The sequence below is a fragment of the Meles meles genome, chromosome 6 (assembly GCF_922984935.1).
Source record: "Meles meles chromosome 6, mMelMel3.1 paternal haplotype, whole genome shotgun sequence".
Taxonomy (NCBI): domain Eukaryota; kingdom Metazoa; phylum Chordata; class Mammalia; order Carnivora; family Mustelidae; genus Meles; species Meles meles.
The window spans coordinates 24,838,965-24,862,935 of NC_060071.1; the positions used below are offsets into that span (position 1 = coordinate 24,838,965).

Genomic DNA, 23,971 nt, shown 5'->3' on the forward strand with positions numbered 1-23,971 from the left:
TCTCAAGCACCCGGGATAGGGTCGTGGTGAAGCGGCACTGCACGGGCCGAGTCAGGTCCCTCGTCCAGAGCGGCCAGCGGGCGGTGTGCCTTGCTGCCGTGGTGGAGAGTGACCTGGCTTTCCCCGCTCGGCCGTGGGGGAGCCCTGGGCCCCGGCAACCTTTGGCTTCCCGGGCAGGGGCTCAGGTCCTTGGCTCCCAGGTGGCTCCAGGAGAGGGTGGGCGGCGTCCTGGCCAAACCTCCCGGGCCGCCGCTCTTGGCTCGCCACTCCGGGAGACAGCGGGGACCCGGCCAAAGCCCTGTGGTCCATGCCATGGTCAGGGGCCGTTCTCCAGAAGGCTGGGCTCCCACAGGGACCACGGTCTCCATTGCTTTGGGATGCCCCGGAAAGGGCAGCCGGGCCCTTGGGCCCGGCTCCTTCCTGGCGGACACCTGCCATGCTTGGCTCCGAACTCTGCCGGGCCCCCAGTGGCCAGGACTCCGGGAAAGGGGGCCCTGGGCCGCACGGCAGGCGCTTCAGACCAGGACGTTTGGACAGCTGGTCTCTCCGTCTCTCCTTAGAAACCCATCCACAATCGAGAAGCTCGCCCAGATGAGCACGTCTTGCTTGGCCCCGCCCTGCCCAGAGGTCTCACGTCTCAGGACCCGGGGGCATGGACGCGGTGCGGAATGCAGCCCCGGTAAGCAGCTTCGGGGTGCCCCGAGGCCGCACGCATCGCCACCAGCTTGCTTGGGTCAGTGATGAGAACTCAAGTGGTCTCGAAGAGCGATGATGACCTAAAAATCATGCTCAATAGGATTACGCTGAGGCCCAAGACAGGCGTCTGTGCCGGGATCAGCCTCCCCCAGACCCTGGGGACCCTGGAGGTGCGCCGCAGTTGTGGGCGTGAGGCCATCGTACCCTCGGGGCTCCCCGTGCTGGCCCTGGCCTGTCTGTGCCCGTCAGGGGTCCGCTCGAGGTCGTGAGGCGTTCCGCCCGGCCTCCGGACCCAATCCACCTCGCAGGACAGCTCCCTCGGTGCCATTGCTTAGGAGACCGTTGCCCCTTGTGTCTTTCAGCGGGCCTCGGGGGCCGGAACTTGGTGCGGCGTGACCCAAGAGAGGTGAGTGGAAGACTCTGGGCCTGCAGGGAGATGCCAGGCGCCATGGGCATTGTCCGCGGAGCCCGGATCCCCGCACGGGCCCCGGCTCCAGCACTGTGCTAGGGATGGGGGCTGTGGTGGCCCACACAGCGTGGACCTGCCCATGCACAGCCGCCCTTCAGCAATCCCACGTGCAGGGAATGGGAAAGTTGGGCCAGGTCACTGGCAACGACTGGGGGCTGGGGGCATGCCGCCGTCGTCCCACATGGACCTGAGGCCTCCTTGTACGTCCAGCTGTGTCCTGTGCGCCCGAGAAGAGAGCGGACGTGAGTCCCTTGGTGTCAGGGCCCTCTGTCCCCTTCAGCGAGTGGTTGTCGCTCGAGTCACCCCAGCCGATGGTTCTGGAGAGGGCTGGAGAGGGCAGAGCTCATGAAGAATGCAGCAGACGCCCAAGTGTAAGCAGGGCACGGGAGGCTGCTGAAGTACAGCCCTCGAATGTTTCCTCGGATTTCCCGAGTCAGCAAGGTTTCCCTGGCCCAGGGGAAGAGTGGCGAGCCCCGGGCCACAGCAGGCCATGGGGCTGAGCCGGTCCTCTGAGGCCCCCAGAGGAAGCGCCGCCACAAGGGGAGAGTCAGGACCCTCCTGCAGGGCGGGCCGTGGTCTCCCGCCTTGCGCTGCTTGGTGGGAGACGGTGAGACGCGATTCCCTTTTTCGCCCTGGGCGATCAGGGCCTGGGGGCCACCGCTGGCTGCGAGTGCCAGGGCCCGGGTCCCTAGACCACCGCGGTCCCCATGGGTGGGAAGGCGTCCTTCGGGCCCTCACATCCGGGTGCGCCACGCTTTGCTTGGGGCCCCGGCAGACATCGGGGGAGCACTGGAAATCCCTGTGCTCCAGGCCAGGCTCTGGGGCCTTTCTCAGCAAGGGGAGGCTCCCGCGGGGGCCCGGATCTCCGTGGATTTGGGAAGGCCAGGGATGGGCAGCGGGTCCCTTGTGTCCTGCCCCTTGCCCGCGGACCCGAGCCCTGGGTGGGTCAGCCGCCCGCCTGGACAGCACCGGCAAGGGCTTCGGGCTGGAGAGTTCTTGGCGGCATGGCACGGGCCAGCGAGCACGCCGTTCCGACGGCCGGCCTCCCCCTCCCTCCTTAGGCCCCCATCCCCAAGCGAGGATCTGGCCCTGACCACCAGGTCTTGCATCGCCCAGCCCGGCCGCCAGGTCCCATGCCTCAGGAAGCCGGGGTATGGCGCTGTCCTGAGAGCAGCCTCGGTAAGCAGCTTCTGGGTGGTAGGGGACCTCCCGCGTCGCCTCGGGCGTGCTTGGGTCAATGATGAGAACTCATATGGTCTCGAAGAGAGATGAGGACCTAAAAATCACGCTCAATAGGATTACGCTGAGGCCCAAGGCAGGGGACCGTGCCGGGGTCAGCCTCCCCCAGAGCGTCGGGGCAGTGAGGGTGCGCTGCAGGTGGCCGCGGGAGGAGAACCACCTCTCGAGGCTCTCTGCTGTGGCCCCCGGACGTCGGTGCACCTGCGGGTGCCGACGGGGTGTTCTGGCGTTCCAGCTGGTCTACCGACCCAGGCCTCTTCCCCGGACAGCTGCCCGAGAGCCAGGGCTTAGCCACCCTTGTGTCCTTGTGTCTTTCAGCGGGCCTGGCTGGCAAGGTTCTTGGCGCGTCTCCCACCAGGAGAGGTGAGCGGAAGCCTCTGGGCTCCGAGGGAGGCCCCAGACCCCTTGGCCTGGCATCGGGAAGCGGGGACCCCAGCAGGGACTCCGCAGCTGGGCCTGGGCTGGGGATGCGGGTCCTCATTGTCCGGACGGCACCGAAGTCCCCGTGAGCGTGTGCCCCTGAGCCATCCCAGGGGCAGGGATCGCGAAACGTGGGCCGGGGGGCTGACAAGGCCTGGAAAGCGCGGGCTGGCCGCCCAAGGCCCAGGTGCACCCGAGGCCTCCTGATCAATTGCGGCGTGTCCGGGGGGCCCAGAAAGGGAGTGGACGTGAGACCCGTGGTCTCGGAGGCCACTGTGCCCTTGAGCAACACCTTGTTGCTCAAGGCCCGGCCCATGGCAGGTTTCTGCGGGCTGCACTGGCCCGAGCTCCTGTCCCGTCCTGCAGACGACCAAGGCGTTTGGGGCCCCGGGAGGCCACTTCCGAAGAGCCCACGAGGATTCGTTGAGCTGGCCAGACGGCACGGTTCCACTGGGGCGGGGGGGCAGAAACTGCACGTCCCAGGCCACAGCAGCCGTTGGGGCTCAGCCTCTCACCTGAGACTCTCAAGCACCCGGGATAGGGTCGTGGTGAAGCGGCACTGCACGGGCCGAGTCAGGTCCCTCGTCCAGAGCGGCCAGCGGGCGGTGTGCCTTGCTGCCGTGGTGGAGAGTGACCTGGCTTTCCCCGCTCGGCCGTGGGGGAGCCCTGGGCCCCGGCAACCTTTGGCTTCCCGGGCAGGGGCTCAGGTCCTTGGCTCCCAGGTGGCTCCAGGAGAGGGTGGGCGGCGTCCTGGCCAAACCTCCCGGGCCGCCGCTCTTGGCTCGCCACTCCGGGAGACAGCGGGGACCCGGCCAAAGCCCTGTGGTCCATGCCATGGTCAGGGGCCGTTCTCCAGAAGGCTGGGCTCCCACAGGGACCACGGTCTCCATTGCTTTGGGATGCCCCGGAAAGGGCAGCCGGGCCCTTGGGCCCGGCTCCTTCCTGGCGGACACCTGCCATGCTTGGCTCCGAACTCTGCCGGGCCCCCAGTGGCCAGGACTCCGGGAAAGGGGGCCCTGGGCCGCACGGCAGGCGCTTCAGACCAGGACGTTTGGACAGCTGGTCTCTCCGTCTCTCCTTAGAAACCCATCCACAATCGAGAAGCTCGCCCAGATGAGCACGTCTTGCTTGGCCCCGCCCTGCCCAGAGGTCTCACGTCTCAGGACCCGGGGGCATGGACGCGGTGCGGAATGCAGCCCCGGTAAGCAGCTTCGGGGTGCCCCGAGGCCGCACGCATCGCCACCAGCTTGCTTGGGTCAGTGATGAGAACTCAAGTGGTCTCGAAGAGCGATGATGACCTAAAAATCATGCTCAATAGGATTACGCTGAGGCCCAAGACAGGCGTCTGTGCCGGGATCAGCCTCCCCCAGACCCTGGGGACCCTGGAGGTGCGCCGCAGTTGTGGGCGTGAGGCCATCGTACCCTCGGGGCTCCCCGTGCTGGCCCTGGCCTGTCTGTGCCCGTCAGGGGTCCGCTCGAGGTCGTGAGGCGTTCCGCCCGGCCTCCGGACCCAATCCACCTCGCAGGACAGCTCCCTCGGTGCCATTGCTTAGGAGACCGTTGCCCCTTGTGTCTTTCAGCGGGCCTCGGGGGCCGGAACTTGGTGCGGCGTGACCCAAGAGAGGTGAGTGGAAGACTCTGGGCCTGCAGGGAGATGCCAGGCGCCATGGGCATTGTCCGCGGAGCCCGGATCCCCGCACGGGCCCCGGCTCCAGCACTGTGCTAGGGATGGGGGCTGTGGTGGCCCACACAGCGTGGACCTGCCCATGCACAGCCGCCCTTCAGCAATCCCACGTGCAGGGAATGGGAAAGTTGGGCCAGGTCACTGGCAACGACTGGGGGCTGGGGGCATGCCGCCGTCGTCCCACATGGACCTGAGGCCTCCTTGTACGTCCAGCTGTGTCCTGTGCGCCCGAGAAGAGAGCGGACGTGAGTCCCTTGGTGTCAGGGCCCTCTGTCCCCTTCAGCGAGTGGTTGTCGCTCGAGTCACCCCAGCCGATGGTTCTGGAGAGGGCTGGAGAGGGCAGAGCTCATGAAGAATGCAGCAGACGCCCAAGTGTAAGCAGGGCACGGGAGGCTGCTGAAGTACAGCCCTCGAATGTTTCCTCGGATTTCCCGAGTCAGCAAGGTTTCCCTGGCCCAGGGGAAGAGTGGCGAGCCCCGGGCCACAGCAGGCCATGGGGCTGAGCCGGTCCTCTGAGGCCCCCAGAGGAAGCGCCGCCACAAGGGGAGAGTCAGGACCCTCCTGCAGGGCGGGCCGCGGTCTCCTGCCTTGCGCTGCTTGGTGGGAGACGGTGAGACGCGATTCCCTTTTTCGCCCTGGGCGATCAGGGCCTGGGGGCCACCGCTGGCTGCGAGTGCCAGGGCCCGGGTCCCTAGACCACCGCGGTCCCCATGTGTGGGAAGGCGTCCTTCGGGCCCTCACTTCCGGGTGCGCCACGCTTTGCTTGGGGCCCCGGCAGACATCGGGGGAGCACTGGAAATCCCTGTGCTCCAGGCCATGCTCTGGGGCCTTTCTCAGCAAGGGGAGGCTCCCACGGGGGCCCGGATCTCCGTGGATTTGGGAAGGCCAGGGATGGGCAGCGGGTCCCTTGTGTCCTGCCCCTTGCCCGCGGACCCGAGCCCTGGGTGGGTCAGCCGCCCGCCTGGACAGCACCGGCCAGGGCTTCGGGCTGGAGAGTTCTTGGCGGCATGGCACGGGCCAGCGAGCACGCCGTTCCGACGGCCGGCCTCCCCCTCCCTCCTTAGGCCCCCATCCCCAAGCGAGGATCTGGCCCTGACCACCAAGTCTTGCATCGCCCAGCCCCGCCGCCAGGTCCCATGCCTCAGGAAGCCGGGGTATGGCGCTGTCCTGAGAGCAGCCTCGGTAAGCAGCTTCTGGGTGGTAGGGGACCTCCCGCGTCGCCTCGGGCGTGCTTGGGTCAATGATGAGAACTCATATGGTCTCGAAGAGCGATGAGGACCTAAAAATCACGCTCAATAGGATTACGCTGAGGCCCAAGGCAGGGGACCGTGCCGGGGTCAGCCTCCCCCAGAGCGTCGGGGCAGTGAGGGTGCGCTGCAGGTGGCCGCGGGAGGAGAACCACCTCTCGAGGCTCTCTGCTGTGGCCCCCGGACGTCGGTGCACCTGCGGGTGCCGACGGGGTGTTCTGGCGTTCCAGCTGGTCTACCGACCCAGGCCTCTTCCCCGGACAGCTGCCCGAGAGCCAGGGCTTAGCCACCCTTGTGTCCTTGTGTCTTTCAGCGGGCCTGGCTGGCAAGGTTCTTGGCGCGTCTCCCACCAGGAGAGGTGAGCGGAAGCCTCTGGGCTCCGAGGGAGGCCCCAGACCCCTTGGCCTGGCATCGGGAAGCGGGGACCCCAGCAGGGACTCCGCAGCTGGGCCTGGGCTGGGGATACGGGTCCTCATTGTCCGGACGGCACCGAAGTCCCCGTGAGCGTGTGCCCCTGAGCCATCCCAGGGGCAGGGATCGCGAAACGTGGGCCGGGGGGCTGACAAGGCCTGGAAAGCGCGGGCTGGCCGCCCAAGGCCCAGGTGCACCCGAGGCCTCCTGATCAATTGCGGCGTGTCCGGGGGGCCCAGAAAGGGAGTGGACGTGAGACCCGTGGTCTCGGAGGCCACTGTGCCCTTGAGCAACACCTTGTTGCTCAAGGCCCGGCCCATGGCAGGTTTCTGCGGGCTGCACTGGCCCGAGCTCCTGTCCCGTCCTGCAGACGACCAAGGCGTTTGGGGCCCCGGGAGGCCACTTCCGAAGAGCCCACGAGGATTCGTTGAGCTGGCCAGACGGCACGGTTCCACTGGGGCGGGGGGGCAGAAACTGCACGTCCCAGGCCACAGCAGCCGTTGGGGCTCAGCCTCTCACCTGAGACTCTCAAGCACCCGGGATAGGGTCGTGGTGAAGCGGCACTGCACGGGCCGAGTCAGGTCCCTCGTCCAGAGCGGCCAGCGGGCGGTGTGCCTTGCTGCCGTGGTGGAGAGTGACCTGGCTTTCCCCGCTCGGCCGTGGGGGAGCCCTGGGCCCCGGCAACCTTTGGCTTCCCGGGCAGGGGCTCAGGTCCTTGGCTCCCAGGTGGCTCCAGGAGAGGGTGGGCGGCGTCCTGGCCAAACCTCCCGGGCCGCCGCTCTTGGCTCGCCACTCCGGGAGACAGCGGGGACCCGGCCAAAGCCCTGTGGTCCATGCCATGGTCAGGGGCCGTTCTCCAGAAGGCTGGGCTCCCACAGGGACCACGGTCTCCATTGCTTTGGGATGCCCCGGAAAGGGCAGCCGGGCCCTTGGGCCCGGCTCCTTCCTGGCGGACACCTGCCATGCTTGGCTCCGAACTCTGCCGGGCCCCCAGTGGCCAGGACTCCGGGAAAGGGGGCCCTGGGCCGCACGGCAGGCGCTTCAGACCAGGACGTTTGGACAGCTGGTCTCTCCGTCTCTCCTTAGAAACCCATCCACAATCGAGAAGCTCGCCCAGATGAGCACGTCTTGCTTGGCCCCGCCCTGCCCAGAGGTCTCACGTCTCAGGACCCGGGGGCATGGACGCGGTGCGGAATGCAGCCCCGGTAAGCAGCTTCGGGGTGCCCCGAGGCCGCACGCATCGCCACCAGCTTGCTTGGGTCAGTGATGAGAACTCAAGTGGTCTCGAAGAGCGATGATGACCTAAAAATCATGCTCAATAGGATTACGCTGAGGCCCAAGACAGGCGTCTGTGCCGGGATCAGCCTCCCCCAGACCCTGGGGACCCTGGAGGTGCGCCGCAGTTGTGGGCGTGAGGCCATCGTACCCTCGGGGCTCCCCGTGCTGGCCCTGGCCTGTCTGTGCCCGTCAGGGGTCCGCTCGAGGTCGTGAGGCGTTCCGCCCGGCCTCCGGACCCAATCCACCTCGCAGGACAGCTCCCTCGGTGCCATTGCTTAGGAGACCGTTGCCCCTTGTGTCTTTCAGCGGGCCTCGGGGGCCGGAACTTGGTGCGGCGTGACCCAAGAGAGGTGAGTGGAAGACTCTGGGCCTGCAGGGAGATGCCAGGCGCCATGGGCATTGTCCGCGGAGCCCGGATCCCCGCACGGGCCCCGGCTCCAGCACTGTGCTAGGGATGGGGGCTGTGGTGGCCCACACAGCGTGGACCTGCCCATGCACAGCCGCCCTTCAGCAATCCCACGTGCAGGGAATGGGAAAGTTGGGCCAGGTCACTGGCAACGACTGGGGGCTGGGGGCATGCCGCCGTCGTCCCACATGGACCTGAGGCCTCCTTGTACGTCCAGCTGTGTCCTGTGCGCCCGAGAAGAGAGCGGACGTGAGTCCCTTGGTGTCAGGGCCCTCTGTCCCCTTCAGCGAGTGGTTGTCGCTCGAGTCACCCCAGCCGATGGTTCTGGAGAGGGCTGGAGAGGGCAGAGCTCATGAAGAATGCAGCAGACGCCCAAGTGTAAGCAGAGCCTGGGAGGCTGCTGAAGTACAGCCCTCGAATGTTTCCTCGGATTTCCCGAGTCAGCAAGGTTTCCCTGGCCCAGGGGAAGAGTGGCGAGCCCCGGGCCACAGCAGGCCATGGGGCTGAGCCGGTCCTCTGAGGCCCCCAGAGGAAGCGCCGCCACAAGGGGAGAGTCAGGACCCTCCTGCAGGGCGGGCCGCGGTCTCCTGCCTTGCGCTGCTTGGTGGGAGACGGTGAGACGCGATTCCCTTTTTCGCCCTGGGCGATCAGGGCCTGGGGGCCACCGCTGGCTGCGAGTGCCAGGGCCCGGGTCCCTAGACCACCGCGGTCCCCGTGTGTGGGAAGGCGTCCTTCGGGCCCTCACTTCCGGGTGCGCCACGCTTTGTTTGGGGCCCCGGCAGACATCGGGGGAGCACTGGAAATCCCTGTGCTCCAGGCCATGCTCTGGGGCCTTTCCTAGCAAGGGGAGGCTCCCACGGGGGCCCGGATCTCCGTGGATTTGGGAAGGCCAGGGATGGGCAGCGGGTCCCTTGTGTCCTGCCCCTTGCCCGCGGACCCGAGCCCTGGGTGGGTCAGCCGCCCGCCTGGAGAGCACCGGCCAGGGCTTCGGGCTGGAGAGTTCTTGGCGGCATGGCACGGGCCAGCGAGCACGCCGTTCCGACGGCCGGCCTCCCCCTCTCTCCTTAGGCCCCCATCCCCAAGCGAGGATCTGGCCCTGACCACCAAGTCTTGCATCGCCCAGCCCCGCCGCCAGGTCCCATGCCTCAGGAAGCCGGGGTATGGCGCTGTCCTGAGAGCAGCCTCGGTAAGCAGCTTCTGGGTGGTAGGGGACCTCCCGCGTCGCCTCGGGCGTGCTTGGGTCAATGATGAGAACTCATATGGTCTCGAAGAGCGATGATGACCTAAAAATCACGCTCAATAGGATTACGCTGAGGCCCAAGGCAGGGGACCTTGCCGGGTTCAGCCTCCCCCAGAGCGTCGGGGCAGTGAGGGTGCGCTGCAGGTGGCCGCGGGAGGAGAACCACCTCTCGAGGCTCTCTGCTGTGGCCCCCGGACGTCGGTGCACCTGCGGGTGCCGACGGGGTGTTCTGGCGTTCCAGCTGGTCTACCGACCCAGGCCTCTTCCCCGGACAGCTGCCCGAGAGCCAGGGCTTAGCCACCCTTGTGTCCTTGTGTCTTTCAGCGGGCCTGGCTGGCAAGGTTCTTGGCGCGTCTCCCACCAGGAGAGGTGAGCGGAAGCCTCTGGGCTCCGAGGGAGGCCCCAGACCCCTTGGCCTGGCATCGGGAAGCGGGGACCCCAGCAGGGACTCCGCAGCTGGGCCTGGGCTGGGGATGCGGGTCCTCATTGTCCGGACGGCACCGAAGTCCCCGTGAGCGTGTGCCCCTGAGCCATCCCAGGGGCAGGGATCGCGAAACGTGGGCCGGGGGGCTGACAAGGCCTGGAAAGCGCGGGCTGGACGCCCAAGACCCAGGTGCACCCGAGGCCTCCTGATCAATTGCGGCGTGTCCGGTGGGCCCAGAAATGGAGTGGACGTGAGACCCGTGGTCTCGGAGGCCACTGTGCCCTTGAGCAACACCTTGTTGCTCAAGGCCCGGCCCATGGCAGGTTTCTGCGGGCTGCACTGGCCCGAGCTCCTGTCCCGTCCTGCAGACGACCAAGGCGTTTGGGGCCCCGGGAGGCCACTTCCGAAGAGCCCACGAGGATTCGTTGAGCTGGCCAGACGGCACGGTTCCACTGGGGCGGGGGGCAGAAAATGCACGTCCCAGGCCACAGCAGCCGTTGGGGCTCAGCCTCTCACCTGAGACTCTCAAGCACCCGGGATAGGGTCGTGGTGAAGCGGCACTGCACGGGCCGAGTCAGGTCCCTCGTCCAGAGCGGCCAGCGGGCGGTGTGCCTTGCTGCCGTGGTGGAGAGTGACCTGGCTTTCCCCGCTCGGCCGTGGGGGAGCCCTGGGCCCCGGCAACCTTTGGCTTCCCGGGCAGGGGCTCAGGTCCTTGGCTCCCAGGTGGCTCCAGGAGAGGGTGGGCGGCGTCCTGGCCAAACCTCCCGGGCCGCCGCTCTTGGCTCGCCACTCCGGGAGACAGCGGGGACCCGGCCAAAGCCCTGTGGTCCATGCCATGGTCAGGGGCCGTTCTCCAGAAGGCTGGGCTCCCACAGGGACCACGGTCTCCATTGCTTTGGGATGCCCCGGAAAGGGCAGCCGGGCCCTTGGGCCCGGCTCCTTCCTGGCGGACACCTGCCATGCTTGGCTCCGAACTCTGCCGGGCCCCCAGTGGCCAGGACTCCGGGAAAGGGGGCCCTGGGCCGCACGGCAGGCGCTTCAGACCAGGACGTTTGGACAGCTGGTCTCTCCGTCTCTCCTTAGAAACCCATCCACAATCGAGAAGCTCGCCCAGATGAGCACGTCTTGCTTGGCCCCGCCCTGCCCAGAGGTCTCACGTCTCAGGACCCGGGGGCATGGACGCGGTGCGGAATGCAGCCCCGGTAAGCAGCTTCGGGGTGCCCCGAGGCCGCACGCATCGCCACCAGCTTGCTTGGGTCAGTGATGAGAACTCAAGTGGTCTCGAAGAGCGATGATGACCTAAAAATCATGCTCAATAGGATTACGCTGAGGCCCAAGACAGGCGTCTGTGCCGGGATCAGCCTCCCCCAGACCCTGGGGACCCTGGAGGTGCGCCGCAGTTGTGGGCGTGAGGCCATCGTACCCTCGGGGCTCCCCGTGCTGGCCCTGGCCTGTCTGTGCCCGTCAGGGGTCCGCTCGAGGTCGTGAGGCGTTCCGCCCGGCCTCCGGACCCAATCCACCTCGCAGGACAGCTCCCTCGGTGCCATTGCTTAGGAGACCGTTGCCCCTTGTGTCTTTCAGCGGGCCTCGGGGGCCGGAACTTGGTGCGGCGTGACCCAAGAGAGGTGAGTGGAAGACTCTGGGCCTGCAGGGAGATGCCAGGCGCCATGGGCATTGTCCGCGGAGCCCGGATCCCCGCACGGGCCCCGGCTCCAGCACTGTGCTAGGGATGGGGGCTGTGGTGGCCCACACAGCGTTGACCTGCCCATGCACAGCCGCCCTTCAGCAATCCCACGTGCAGGGAAAGGGAAAGTTGGGCCAGGTCACTGGCAACGACTGGGGGCTGGGGGCATGCCGCCGTCGTCCCACATGGACCTGAGGCCTCCTTGTACGTCCAGCTGTGTCCTGTGCGCCCGAGAAGAGAGCGGACGTGAGTCCCTTGGTGTCAGGGCCCTCTGTCCCCTTCAGCGAGTGGTTGTCGCTCGAGTCACCCCAGCCGATGGTTCTGGAGAGGGCTGGAGAGGGCAGAGCTCATGAAGAATGCAGCAGACGCCCAAGTGTAAGCAGAGCCTGGGAGGCTGCTGAAGTACAGCCCTCGAATGTTTCCTCGGATTTCCCGAGTCAGCAAGGTTTCCCTGGCCCAGGGGAAGAGTGGCGAGCCCCGGGCCACAGCAGGCCATGGGGCTGAGCCGGTCCTCTGAGGCCCCCAGAGGAAGCGCCGCCACAAGGGGAGAGTCAGGACCCTCCTGCAGGGCGGGCCGCGGTCTCCTGCCTTGCGCTGCTTGGTGGGAGACGGTGAGACGCGATTCCCTTTTTCGCCCTGGGCGATCAGGGCCTGGGGGCCACCGCTGGCTGCGAGTGCCAGGGCCCGGGTCCCTAGACCACCGCGGTCCCCATGTGTGGGAAGGCGTCCTTCGGGCCCTCACTTCCGGGTGCGCCACGCTTTGCTTGGGGCCCCGGCAGACATCGGGGATCACTGGAAATCCCTGTGCTCCAGGCCATGCTCTGGGGCCTTTCCTAGCAAGGGGAGGCTCCCACGGGGGCCCGGATCTCCGTGGATTTGGGAAGGCCAGGGATGGGCAGCGGGTCCCTTGTGTCCTGCCCCTTGCCCGCGGACCCGAGCCCTGGGTGGGTCAGCCGCCCGCCTGGAGAGCACCGGCCAGGGCTTCGGGCTGGAGAGTTCTTGGCGGCATGGCACGGGCCAGCGAGCACGCCGTTCCGACGGCCGGCCTCCCCCTCTCTCCTTAGGCCCCCATCCCCAAGCGAGGATCTGGCCCTGACCACCAAGTCTTGCATCGCCCAGCCCCGCCGCCAGGTCCCATGCCTCAGGAAGCCGGGGTATGGCGCTGTCCTGAGAGCAGCCTCGGTAAGCAGCTTCTGGGTGGTAGGGGACCTCCCGCGTCGCCTCGGGCGTGCTTGGGTCAATGATGAGAACTCATATGGTCTCGAAGAGCGATGAGGACCTAAAAATCACGCTCAATAGGATTACGCTGAGGCCCAAGGCAGGGGACCTTGCCGGGTTCAGCCTCCCCCAGAGCGTCGGGGCAGTGAGGGTGCGCTGCAGGTGGCCGCGGGAGGAGAACCACCTCTCGAGGCTCTCTGCTGTGGCCCCCGGACGTCGGTGCACCTGCGGGTGCCGACGGGGTGTTCTGGCGTTCCAGCTGGTCTACCGACCCAGGCCTCTTGCCCGGACAGCTGCCCGAGAGCCAGGGCTTAGCCACCCTTGTGTCCTTGTGTCTTTCAGCGGGCCTGGCTGGCAAGGTTCTTGGCGCGTCTCCCACCAGGAGAGGTGAGCGGAAGCCTCTGGGCTCCGAGGGAGGCCCCAGACCCCTTGGCCTGGCATCGGGAAGCGGGGACCCCAGCAGGGACTCCGCAGCTGGGCCTGGGCTGGGGATGCGGGTCCTCATTGTCCGGACGGCACCGAAGTCCCCGTGAGCGTGTGCCCCTGAGCCATCCCAGGGGCAGGGATCGCGAAACGTGGGCCGGGGGGCTGACAAGGCCTGGAAAGCGCGGGCTGGCCGCCCAAGACCCAGGTGCACCCGAGGCCTCCTGATCAATTGCGGCGTGTCCGGGGGGCCCAGAAATGGAGTGGACGTGAGACCCGTGGTCTCGGAGGCCACTGTGCCCTTGAGCAACACCTTGTTGCTCAAGGCCCGGCCCATGGCAGGTTTCTGCGGGCTGCACTGGCCCGAGCTCCTGTCCCGTCCTGCAGACGACCAAGGCGTTTGGGGCCCCGGGAGGCCACTTCCGAAGAGCCCACGAGGATTCGTTGAGCTGGCCAGACGGCACGGTTCCACTGGGGCGGGGGGCAGAAAATGCACGTCCCAGGCCACAGCAGCCGTTGGGGCTCAGCCTCTCACCTGAGACTCTCAAGCACCCGGGATAGGGTCGTGGTGAAGCGGCACTGCACGGGCCGAGTCAGGTCCCTCGTCCAGAGCGGCCAGCGGGCGGTGTGCCTTGCTGCCGTGGTGGAGAGTGACCTGGCTTTCCCCGCTCGGCCGTGGGGGAGCCCTGGGCCCCGGCAACCTTTGGCTTCCCGGGCAGGGGCTCAGGTCCTTGGCTCCCAGGTGGCTCCAGGAGAGGGTGGGCGGCGTCCTGGCCAAACCTCCCGGGCCGCCGCTCTTGGCTCGCCACTCCGGGAGACAGCGGGGACCCGGCCAAAGCCCTGTGGTCCATGCCATGGTCAGGGGCCGTTCTCCAGAAGGCTGGGCTCCCACAGGGACCACGGTCTCCATTGCTTTGGGATGCCCCGGAAAGGGCAGCCGGGCCCTTGGGCCCGGCTCCTTCCTGGCGGACACCTGCCATGCTTGGCTCCGAACTCTGCCGGGCCCCCAGTGGCCAGGACTCCGGGAAATGGGGCCCTGGGCCGCACGGCAGGCGCTTCAGACCAGGACGTTTGGACAGCTGGTCTCTCCGTCTCTCCTTAGAAACCCATCCACAATCGAGAAGCTCGCCCAGATGAGCACGTCTTGCTTGGCCCCGCCCTGCCCAGAGGTCTCACGTCTCAGGACCCGGGGGCATGGACGCGGTGCGGAATGCAGCCCCGGTAAGCAGCTTCGGGGTGCCCCGAGGCCGCACGCATCGCCACCAGCTTGCTTGGGTCAGTGATGAGAACTCAAGTGGTCTCGAAGAGCGATGATGACCTAAAAATCATGCTCAATAGGATTACGCTGAGGCCCAAGACAGGCGTCTGTGCCGGGATCAGCCTCCCCCAGACCCTGGGGACCCTGGAGGTGCGCCGCAGTTGTGGGCGTGAGGCCATCGTACCCTCGGGGCTCCCCGTGCTGGCCCTGGCCTGTCTGTGCCCGTCAGGGGTCCGCTCGAGGTCGTGAGGCGTTCCGCCCGGCCTCCGGACCCAATCCACCTCGCAGGACAGCTCCCTCGGTGCCATTGCTTAGGAGACCGTTGCCCCTTGTGTCTTTCAGCGGGCCTCGGGGGCCGGAACTTGGTGCGGCGTGACCCAAGAGAGGTGAGTGGAAGACTCTGGGCCTGCAGGGAGATGCCAGGCGCCATGGGCATTGTCCGCGGAGCCCGGATCCCCGCACGGGCCCCGGCTCCAGCACTGTGCTAGGGATGGGGGCTGTGGTGGCCCACACAGCGTGGACCTGCCCATGCACAGCCGCCCTTCAGAAATCCCACGTGCAGGGAATGGGAAAGTTGGGCCAGGTCACTGGCAACGACTGGGGGCTGGGGGCATGCCGCCGTCGTCCCACATGGACCTGAGGCCTCCTTGTACGTCCAGCTGTGTCCTGTGCGCCCGAGAAGAGAGCGGACGTGAGTCCCTTGGTGTCAGGGCCCTCTGTCCCCTTCAGCGAGTGGTTGTCGCTCGAGTCACCCCAGCCGATGGTTCTGGAGAGGGCTGGAGAGGGCAGAGCTCATGAAGAATGCAGCAGACGACCAAGTGTAAGCAGGGCACGGGAGGCTGCTGAAGTACAGCCCTCGAATGTTTCCTCGGATTTCCCGAGTCAGCAAGGTTTCCCTGGCCCAGGGGAAGAGTGGCGAGCCCCGGGCCACAGCAGGCCATGGGGCTGAGCCGGTCCTCTGAGGCCCCCAGAGGAAGCGCCGCCACAAGGGGAGAGTCAGGACCCTCCTGCAGGGCGGGCCGCGGTCTCCTGCCTTGCGCTGCTTGGTGGGAGACGGTGAGACGCGATTCCCTTTTTCGCCCTGGGCGATCAGGGCCTGGGGGCCACCGTTGGCTGCGAGTGCCAGGGCCCGGGTCCCTAGACCACCGCGGTCCCCGTGTGTGGGAAGGCGTCCTTCGGGCCCTCACTTCCGGGTGCGCCACGCTTTGCTTGGGGCCCCGGCAGACATCGGGGGAGCACTGGAAATCCCTGTGCTCCAGGCCATGCTCTGGGGCCTTTCCTAGCAAGGGGAGGCTCCCACGGGGGCCCGGATCTCCGTGGATTTGGGAAGGCCAGGGATGGGCAGCGGGTCCCTTGTGTCCTGCCCCTTGCCCGCGGACCCGAGCCCTGGGTGGGTCAGCCGCCCGCCTGGACAGCACCGGCCAGGGCTTCGGGCTGGAGAGTTCTTGGCGGCATGGCACGGGCCAGCGATCACGCCGTTCCGAATGCCGGCCTCCCCCTCCCTCCTTAAGCCCCCATCCCCAAGCGAGGATCTGGCCCTGACCACCAAGTCTTGCATCGCCCAGCCCCGCCGCCATGTCCCATGCCTCAGGAAGCCGGGGTATGGCGCTGTCCTGAGAGCAGCCTCGGTAAGCAGCTTCTGGGTGGTAGGGGACCTCCCGCGTGGCCTCGGGCGTGCTTGGGTCAATGATGAGAACTCATATGGTCTCGAAGAGCGATGATGACCTAAAAATCATGCTCAATAGGATTACGCTGAGGCCCAAGGCAGGGGACCGTGCCGGGGTCAGCCTCCCCCAGAGCGTCGGGGCAGTGAGGGTGCGCTGCAGGTGGCCGCGGGAGGAGAACCACCTCTCGAGGCTCTCTGCTGTGGCCCCCGGACGTCGGTGCACCTGCGGGTGCCGACGGGGTGTTCTGGCGTTCCAGCTGGTCTACCGACCCAGGCCTCTTCCCCGGACAGCTGCCCGAGAGCCAGGGCTTAGCCACCCTTGTGTCCTTGTGTCTTTCAGCGGGCCTGGCTGGCAAGGTTCTTGGCGCGTCTCCCACCAGGAGAGGTGAGCGGAAGCCTCTGGGCTCCGAGGGAGGCCCCAGACCCCTTGGCCTGGCATCGGGAAGCGGGGACCCCAGCAGGGACTCCGCAGCTGGGCCTGGGCTGGGGATGCGGGTCCTCATTGTCCGGACGGCACCGACGTCCCCGTGAGCGTGTGCCCCTGAGCCATCCCAGGGGCAGGGATCGCGAAACGTGGGCCGGGGGGCTGACAAGGCCTGGAAAGCGCGGGCTGGCCGCCCAAGGCCCAGGTGCACCCGAGGCCTCCTGATCAATTGCGGCGTGTCCGGGGGGCCCAGAAAGGGAGTGGACGTGAGACCCGTGGTCTCGGAGGCCACTGTGCCCTTGAGCAACACCTTGTTGCTCAAGGCCCGGCCCATGGCAGGTTTCTGCGGGCTGCACTGGCCCGAGCTCCTGTCCCGTCCTGCAGACGACCAAGGCGTTTGGGGCCCCGGGAGGCCACTTCCGAAGAGCCCACGAGGATTCGTTGAGCTGGCCAGACGGCACGGTTCCACTGGGGCGGGGGGCAGAAACTGCACGTCCCAAGCCACAGCAGCCGTTGGGGCTCAGCCTCTCACCTGAGACTCTCAAGCACCCGGGATAGGGTCGTGGTGAAGCGGCACTGCACGGGCCGAGTCAGGTCCCTCGTCCAGAGCGGCCAGCGGGCGGTGTGCCTTGCTGCCGTGGTGGAGAGTGACCTGGCTTTCCCCGCTCGGCCGTGGGGGAGCCCTGGGCCCCGGCAACCTTTGGCTTCCCGGGCAGGGGCTCAGGTCCTTGGCTCCCAGGTGGCTCCAGGAGAGGGTGGGCGGCGTCCTGGCCAAACCTCCCGGGCCGCCGCTCTTGGCTCGCCACTCCGGGAGACAGCGGGGACCCGGCCAAAGCCCTGTGGTCCATGCCATGGTCAGGGGCCGTTCTCCAGAAGGCTGGGCTCCCACAGGGACCACGGTCTCCATTGCTTTGGGATGCCCCGGAAAGGGCAGCCGGGCCCTTGGGCCCGGCTCCTTCCTGGCGGACACCTGCCATGCTTGGCTCCGAACTCTGCCGGGCCCCCAGTGGCCAGGACTCCGGGAAAGGGGGCCCTGGGCCGCACGGCAGGCGCTTCAGACCAGGACGTTTGGACAGCTGGTCTCTCCGTCTCTCCTTAGAAACCCATCCACAATTGAGAAGCTCGCCCAGATGAGCACGTCTTGCTTGGCCCCGCCCTGCCCAGAGGTCTCACGTCTCAGGACCCGGGGGCATGGACGCGGTGCGGAATGCAGCCCCGGTAAGCAGCTTCGGGGTGCCCCGAGGCCGCACGCATCGCCACCAGCTTGCTTGGGTCAGTGATGAGAACTCAAGTGGTCTCGAAGAGCGATGATGACCTAAAAATCATGCTCAATAGGATTACGCTGAGGCCCAAGACAGGCGTCTGTGCCGGGATCAGCCTCCCCCAGACCCTGGGGACCCTGGAGGTGCGCCGCAGTTGTGGGCGTGAGGCCATCGTACCCTCGGGGCTCCCCGTGCTGGCCCTGGCCTGTCTGTGCCCGTCAGGGGTCCGCTCGAGGTCGTGAGGCGTTCCGCCCGGCCTCCGGACCCAATCCACCTCGCAGGACAGCTCCCTCGGTGCCATTGCTTAGGAGACCGTTGCCCCTTGTGTCTTTCAGCGGGCCTCGGGGGCCGGAACTTGGTGCGGCGTGACCCAAGAGAGGTGAGTGGAAGACTCTGGGCCTGCAGGGAGATGCCAGGCGCCATGGGCATTGTCCGCGGAGCCCGGATCCCCGCACGGGCCCCGGCTCCAGCACTGTGCTAGGGATGGGGGCTGTGGTGGCCCACACAGCGTGGACCTGCCCATGCACAGCCGCCCTTCAGCAATCCCACGTGCAGGGAATGGGAAAGTTGGGCCAGGTCACTGGCAACGACTGGGGGCTGGGGGCATGCCGCCGTCGTCCCACATGGACCTGAGGCCTCCTTGTACGTCCAGCTGTGTCCTGTGCGCCCGAGAAGAGAGCGGACGTGAGTCCCTTGGTGTCAGGGCCCTCTGTCCCCTTCAGCGAGTGGTTGTCGCTCGAGTCACCCCAGCCGATGGTTCTGGAGAGGGCTGGAGAGGGCAGAGCTCATGAAGAATGCAGCAGACGACCAAGTGTAAGCAGGGCACGGGAGGCTGCTGAAGTACAGCCCTCGAATGTTTCCTCGGATTTCCCGAGTCAGCAAGGTTTCCCTGGCCCAGGGGAAGAGTGGCGAGCCCCGGGCCACAGCAGGCCATGGGGCTGAGCCGGTCCTCTGAGGCCCCCAGAGGAAGCGCCGCCACAAGGGGAGAGTCAGGACCCTCCTGCAGGGCGGGCCGCGGTCTCCTGCCTTGCGCTGCTTGGTGGGAGACGGTGAGACGCGATTCCCTTTTTCGCCCTGGGCGATCAGGGCCTGGGGGCCACCGTTGGCTGCGAGTGCCAGGGCCCGGGTCCCTAGACCACCGCGGTCCCCGTGTGTGGGAAGGCGTCCTTCGGGCCCTCACTTCCGGGTGCGCCACGCTTTGCTTGGGGCCCCGGCAGACATCGGGGGAGCACTGGAAATCCCTGTGCTCCAGGCCATGCTCTGGGGCCTTTCCTAGCAAGGGGAGGCTCCCACGGGGGCCCGGATCTCCGTGGATTTGGGAAGGCCAGGGATGGGCAGCGGGTCCCTTGTGTCCTGCCCCTTGCCCGCGGACCCGAGCCCTGGGTGGGTCAGCCGCCCGCCTGGACAGCACCGGCCAGGGCTTCGGGCTGGAGAGTTCTTGGCGGCATGGCACGGGCCAGCGATCACGCCGTTCCGAATGCCGGCCTCCCCCTCCCTCCTTAAGCCCCCATCCCCAAGCGAGGATCTGGCCCTGACCACCAAGTCTTGCATCGCCCAGCCCCGCCGCCATGTCCCATGCCTCAGGAAGCCGGGGTATGGCGCTGTCCTGAGAGCAGCCTCGGTAAGCAGCTTCTGGGTGGTAGGGGACCTCCCGCGTGGCCTCGGGCGTGCTTGGGTCAATGATGAGAACTCATATGGTCTCGAAGAGCGATGATGACCTAAAAATCATGCTCAATAGGATTACGCTGAGGCCCAAGGCAGGGGACCGTGCCGGGGTCAGCCTCCCCCAGAGCGTCGGGGCAGTGAGGGTGCGCTGCAGGTGGCCGCGGGAGGAGAACCACCTCTCGAGGCTCTCTGCTGTGGCCCCCGGACGTCGGTGCACCTGCGGGTGCCGACGGGGTGTTCTGGCGTTCCAGCTGGTCTACCGACCCAGGCCTCTTCCCCGGACAGCTGCCCGAGAGCCAGGGCTTAGCCACCCTTGTGTCCTTGTGTCTTTCAGCGGGCCTGGCTGGCAAGGTTCTTGGCGCGTCTCCCACCAGGAGAGGTGAGCGGAAGCCTCTGGGCTCCGAGGGAGGCCCCAGACCCCTTGGCCTGGCATCGGGAAGCGGGGACCCCAGCAGGGACTCCGCAGCTGGGCCTGGGCTGGGGATGCGGGTCCTCATTGTCCGGACGGCACCGACGTCCCCGTGAGCGTGTGCCCCTGAGCCATCCCAGGGGCAGGGATCGCGAAACGTGGGCCGGGGGGCTGACAAGGCCTGGAAAGCGCGGGCTGGCCGCCCAAGGCCCAGGTGCACCCGAGGCCTCCTGATCAATTGCGGCGTGTCCGGGGGGCCCAGAAAGGGAGTGGACGTGAGACCCGTGGTCTCGGAGGCCACTGTGCCCTTGAGCAACACCTTGTTGCTCAAGGCCCGGCCCATGGCAGGTTTCTGCGGGCTGCACTGGCCCGAGCTCCTGTCCCGTCCTGCAGACGACCAAGGCGTTTGGGGCCCCGGGAGGCCACTTCCGAAGAGCCCACGAGGATTCGTTGAGCTGGCCAGACGGCACGGTTTCACTGGGGCGGGGGGCAGAAACTGCACGTCCCAAGCCACAGCAGCCGTTGGGGCTCAGCCTCCCACCTGAGACTCTCAAGCACCCGGGATAGGGTCGTGGTGAAGCGGCACTGCACGGGCCGAGTCAGGTCCCTCGTCCAGAGCGGCCAGCGGGCGGTGTGCCTTGCTGCCGTGGTGGAGAGTGACCTGGCTTTCCCCGCTCGGCCGTGGGGGAGCCCTGGGCCCCGGCAACCTTTGGCTTCCCGGGCAGGGGCTCAGGTCCTTGGCTCCCAGGTGGCTCCAGGAGAGGGTGGGCGGCGTCCTGGCCAAACCTCCCGGGCCGCCGCTCTTGGCTCGCCACTCCGGGAGACAGCGGGGACCCGGCCAAAGCCCTGTGGTCCATGCCATGGTCAGGGGCCGTTCTCCAGAAGGCTGGGCTCCCACAGGGACCACGGTCTCCATTGCTTTGGGATGCCCCGGAAAGGGCAGCCGGGCCCTTGGGCCCGGCTCCTTCCTGGCGGACACCTGCCATGCTTGGCTCCGAACTCTGCCGGGCCCCCAGTGGCCAGGACTCCGGGAAAGGGGGCCCTGGGCCGCACGGCAGGCGCTTCAGACCAGGACGTTTGGACAGCTGGTCTCTCCGTCTCTCCTTAGAAACCCATCCACAATTGAGAAGCTCGCCCAGATGAGCACGTCTTGCTTGGCCCCGCCCTGCCCAGAGGTCTCACGTCTCAGGACCCGGGGGCATGGACGCGGTGCGGAATGCAGCCCCGGTAAGCAGCTTCGGGGTGCCCCGAGGCCGCACGCATCGCCACCAGCTTGCTTGGGTCAGTGATGAGAACTCAAGTGGTCTCGAAGAGCGATGATGACCTAAAAATCATGCTCAATAGGATTACGCTGAGGCCCAAGACAGGCGTCTGTGCCGGGATCAGCCTCCCCCAGACCCTGGGGACCCTGGAGGTGCGCCGCAGTTGTGGGCGTGAGGCCATCGTACCCTCGGGGCTCCCCGTGCTGGCCCTGGCCTGTCTGTGCCCGTCAGGGGTCCGCTCGAGGTCGTGAGGCGTTCCGCCCGGCCTCCGGACCCAATCCACCTCGCAGGACAGCTCCCTCGGTGCCATTGCTTAGGAGACCGTTGCCCCTTGTGTCTTTCAGCGGGCCTCGGGGGCCGGAACTTGGTGCGGCGTGACCCAAGAGAGGTGAGTGGAAGACTCTGGGCCTGCAGGGAGATGCCAGGCGCCATGGGCATTGTCCGCGGAGCCCGGATCCCCGCACGGGCCCCGGCTCCAGCACTGTGCTAGGGATGGGGGCTGTGGTGGCCCACACAGCGTGGACCTGCCCATGCACAGCCGCCCTTCAGCAATCCCACGTGCAGGGAATGGGAAAGTTGGGCCAGGTCACTGGCAACGACTGGGGGCTGGGGGCATGCCGCCGTCGTCCCACATGGACCTGAGGCCTCCTTGTACGTCCAGCTGTGTCCTGTGCGCCCGAGAAGAGAGCGGACGTGAGTCCCTTGGTGTCAGGGCCCTCTGTCCCCTTCAGCGAGTGGTTGTCGCTCGAGTCACCCCAGCCGATGGTTCTGGAGAGGGCTGGAGAGGGCAGAGCTCATGAAGAATGCAGCAGACGCCCAAGTGTAAGCAGAGCCTGGGAGGCTGCTGAAGTACAGCCCTCGAATGTTTCCTCGGATTTCCCGAGTCAGCAAGGTTTCCCTGGCCCAGGGGAAGAGTGGCGAGCCCCGGGCCACAGCAGGCCATGGGGCTGAGCCGGTCCTCTGAGGCCCCCAGACGAAGCGCCGCCACAAGGGGAGAGTCAGGACCCTCCTGCAGGGCGGGCCGCGGTCTCCTGCCTTGCGCTGCTTGGTGGGAGACGGTGAGACGCGATTCCCTTTTTCGCCCTGGGCGATCAGGGCCTGGGGACCACCGTTGGCTGCGAGTGCCAGGGCCCGGGTCCCTAGACCACCGCGGTCCCCATGTGTGGGAAGGCGTCCTTCGGGCCCTCACATCCGGGTGCGCCACGCTTTGCTTGGGGCCCCGGCAGACATCGGGGGAGCACTGGAAATCCCTGTGCTCCAGGCCATGCTCTGGGGCCTTTCCTAGCAAGGGGAGGCTCCCACGGGGACCCGGATCTCCGTGGATTTGGGAAGGCCAGGGATGGGCAGCGGGTCCCTTGTGTCCTGCCCCTTGCCCGCGGACCCGAGCCCTGGGTGGGTCAGCCGCCCGCCTGGACAGCACCGGCCAGGGCTTCGGGCTGGAGAGTTCTTGGTGGCATGGCACGGGCCAGCGAGCACGCCGTTCCGACGGCCGGCCTCCCCCTCTCTCCTTAGGCCCCCATCCCCAAGCGAGGATCTGGCCCTGACCACCAAGTCTTGCATCGCCCAGCCCCGCCGCCAGGTCCCATGCCTCAGGAAGCCGGGGTATGGCGCTGTCCTGAGAGCAGCCTCGGTAAGCAGCTTCTGGGTGGTAGGGGACCTCCCGCATCGCCTCGGGCGTGCTTGGGTCAATGATGAGAACTCATATGGTCTCGAAGAGCGATGAGGACCTAAAAATCACGCTCAATAGGATTACGCTGAGGCCCAAGGCAGGGGACCGTGCCGGGGTCAGCCTCCCCCAGAGCGTCGGGGCAGTGAGGGTGCGCTGCAGGTGGCCGCGGGAGGAGAACCACCTCTCGAGGCTCTCTGCTGTGGCCCCCGGACGTCGGTGCACCTGCGGGTGCCGACGGGGTGTTCTGGCGTTCCAGCTGGTCTACCGACCCAGGCCTCTTCCCCGGACAGCTGCCCGAGAGCCAGGGCTTAGCCACCCTTGTGTCCTTGTGTCTTTCAGCGGGCCTGGCTGGCAAGGTTCTTGGCGCGTCTCCCACCAGGAGAGGTGAGCGGAAGCCTCTGGGCTCCGAGGGAGGCCCCAGACCCCTTGGCCTGGCATCGGGAAGCGGGGACCCCAGCAGGGACTCCGCAGCTGGGCCTGGGCTGGGGATGCGGGTCCTCATTGTCCGGACGGCACCGACGTCCCCGTGAGCGTGTGCCCCTGAGCCATCCCAGGGGCAGGGATCGCGAAACGTGGGCCGGGGGGCTGACAAGGCCTGGAAAGCGCGGGCTGGCCGCCCAAGGCCCAGGTGCACCCGAGGCCTCCTGATCAATTGCGGCGTGTCCGGGGGGCCCAGAAAGGGAGTGGACGTGAGACCCGTGGTCTCGGAGGCCACTGTGCCCTTCAGCAACACCTTGTTGCTCAAGGCCCGGCCCATGGCAGGTTTCTGCGGGCTGCACTGGCCCGAGCTCCTGTCCCGTCCTGCAGACGACCAAGGCGTTTGGGGCCCCGGGAGGCCACTTCCGAAGAGCCCACGAGGATTCGTTGAGCTGGCCAGACGGCACGGTTCCACTGGGGCGGGGGGGCAGAAACTGCACGTCCCAGGCCACAGCAGCCGTTGGGGCTCAGCCTCTCACCTGAGACTCTCAAGCACCCGGGATAGGGTCGTGGTGAAGCGGCACTGCACGGGCCGAGTCAGGTCCCTCGTCCAGAGCGGCCAGCGGGCGGTGTGCCTTGCTGCCGTGGTGGAGAGTGACCTGGCTTTCCCCGCTCGGCCGTGGGGGAGCCCTGGGCCCCGGCAACCTTTGGCTTCCCGGGCAGGGGCTCAGGTCCTTGGCTCCCAGGTGGCTCCAGGAGAGGGTGGGCGGCGTCCTGGCCAAACCTCCCGGGCCGCCGCTCTTGGCTCGCCACTCCGGGAGACAGCGGGGACCCGGCCAAAGCCCTGTGGTCCATGCCATGGTCAGGGGCCGTTCTCCAGAAGGCTGGGCTCCCACAGGGACCACGGTCTCCATTGCTTTGGGATGCCCCGGAAAGGGCAGCCGGGCCCTTGGGCCCGGCTCCTTCCTGGCGGACACCTGCCATGCTTGGCTCCGAACTCTGCCGGGCCCCCAGTGGCCAGGACTCCGGGAAAGGGGGCCCTGGGCCGCACGGCAGGCGCTTCAGACCAGGACGTTTGGACAGCTGGTCTCTCCGTCTCT

The 23,971-nt window shown here is 67.4% G+C and overlaps 14 non-coding genes across 14 annotated transcripts; all 14 read left to right on the forward strand.

Moving 5' to 3' along the window:
- Positions 1-731: 731 nt before the first annotated feature.
- On the forward strand, positions 732-812 carry LOC123944991. The gene has a single exon (XR_006818915.1). It is a non-coding gene; the product is annotated as a small nucleolar RNA SNORD115 (small nucleolar RNA).
- A 1,584-nt stretch (positions 813-2,396) lies between these two features.
- Positions 2,397-2,477, forward strand: LOC123945418. Its single transcript, XR_006819246.1, has one exon. It is a non-coding gene; the product is annotated as a small nucleolar RNA SNORD115 (small nucleolar RNA).
- Positions 2,478-4,077: 1,600 nt separating this feature from the next.
- On the forward strand, positions 4,078-4,158 carry LOC123944993. The gene has a single exon (XR_006818917.1). It is a non-coding gene; the product is annotated as a small nucleolar RNA SNORD115 (small nucleolar RNA).
- A 1,584-nt stretch (positions 4,159-5,742) lies between these two features.
- On the forward strand, positions 5,743-5,823 carry LOC123945549. The gene has a single exon (XR_006819370.1). It is a non-coding gene; the product is annotated as a small nucleolar RNA SNORD115 (small nucleolar RNA).
- A 1,600-nt stretch (positions 5,824-7,423) lies between these two features.
- On the forward strand, positions 7,424-7,504 carry LOC123944994. The gene has a single exon (XR_006818918.1). It is a non-coding gene; the product is annotated as a small nucleolar RNA SNORD115 (small nucleolar RNA).
- Positions 7,505-9,088: 1,584 nt separating this feature from the next.
- LOC123945413 lies at positions 9,089-9,169 on the forward strand. The gene has a single exon (XR_006819241.1). It is a non-coding gene; the product is annotated as a small nucleolar RNA SNORD115 (small nucleolar RNA).
- A 1,599-nt stretch (positions 9,170-10,768) lies between these two features.
- On the forward strand, positions 10,769-10,849 carry LOC123944995. The gene has a single exon (XR_006818919.1). It is a non-coding gene; the product is annotated as a small nucleolar RNA SNORD115 (small nucleolar RNA).
- Positions 10,850-12,432: 1,583 nt separating this feature from the next.
- LOC123945550 lies at positions 12,433-12,513 on the forward strand. The gene has a single exon (XR_006819371.1). It is a non-coding gene; the product is annotated as a small nucleolar RNA SNORD115 (small nucleolar RNA).
- A 1,599-nt stretch (positions 12,514-14,112) lies between these two features.
- LOC123944996 lies at positions 14,113-14,193 on the forward strand. The gene has a single exon (XR_006818920.1). It is a non-coding gene; the product is annotated as a small nucleolar RNA SNORD115 (small nucleolar RNA).
- Positions 14,194-15,777: 1,584 nt separating this feature from the next.
- Positions 15,778-15,858, forward strand: LOC123945402. The gene has a single exon (XR_006819231.1). It is a non-coding gene; the product is annotated as a small nucleolar RNA SNORD115 (small nucleolar RNA).
- Positions 15,859-17,457: 1,599 nt separating this feature from the next.
- Positions 17,458-17,538, forward strand: LOC123944997. The gene has a single exon (XR_006818921.1). It is a non-coding gene; the product is annotated as a small nucleolar RNA SNORD115 (small nucleolar RNA).
- Positions 17,539-19,122: 1,584 nt separating this feature from the next.
- On the forward strand, positions 19,123-19,203 carry LOC123945403. Its single transcript, XR_006819232.1, has one exon. It is a non-coding gene; the product is annotated as a small nucleolar RNA SNORD115 (small nucleolar RNA).
- Positions 19,204-20,802: 1,599 nt separating this feature from the next.
- On the forward strand, positions 20,803-20,883 carry LOC123944998. Its single transcript, XR_006818922.1, has one exon. It is a non-coding gene; the product is annotated as a small nucleolar RNA SNORD115 (small nucleolar RNA).
- A 1,584-nt stretch (positions 20,884-22,467) lies between these two features.
- Positions 22,468-22,548, forward strand: LOC123945551. The gene has a single exon (XR_006819372.1). It is a non-coding gene; the product is annotated as a small nucleolar RNA SNORD115 (small nucleolar RNA).
- Positions 22,549-23,971: the final 1,423 nt, after the last annotated feature.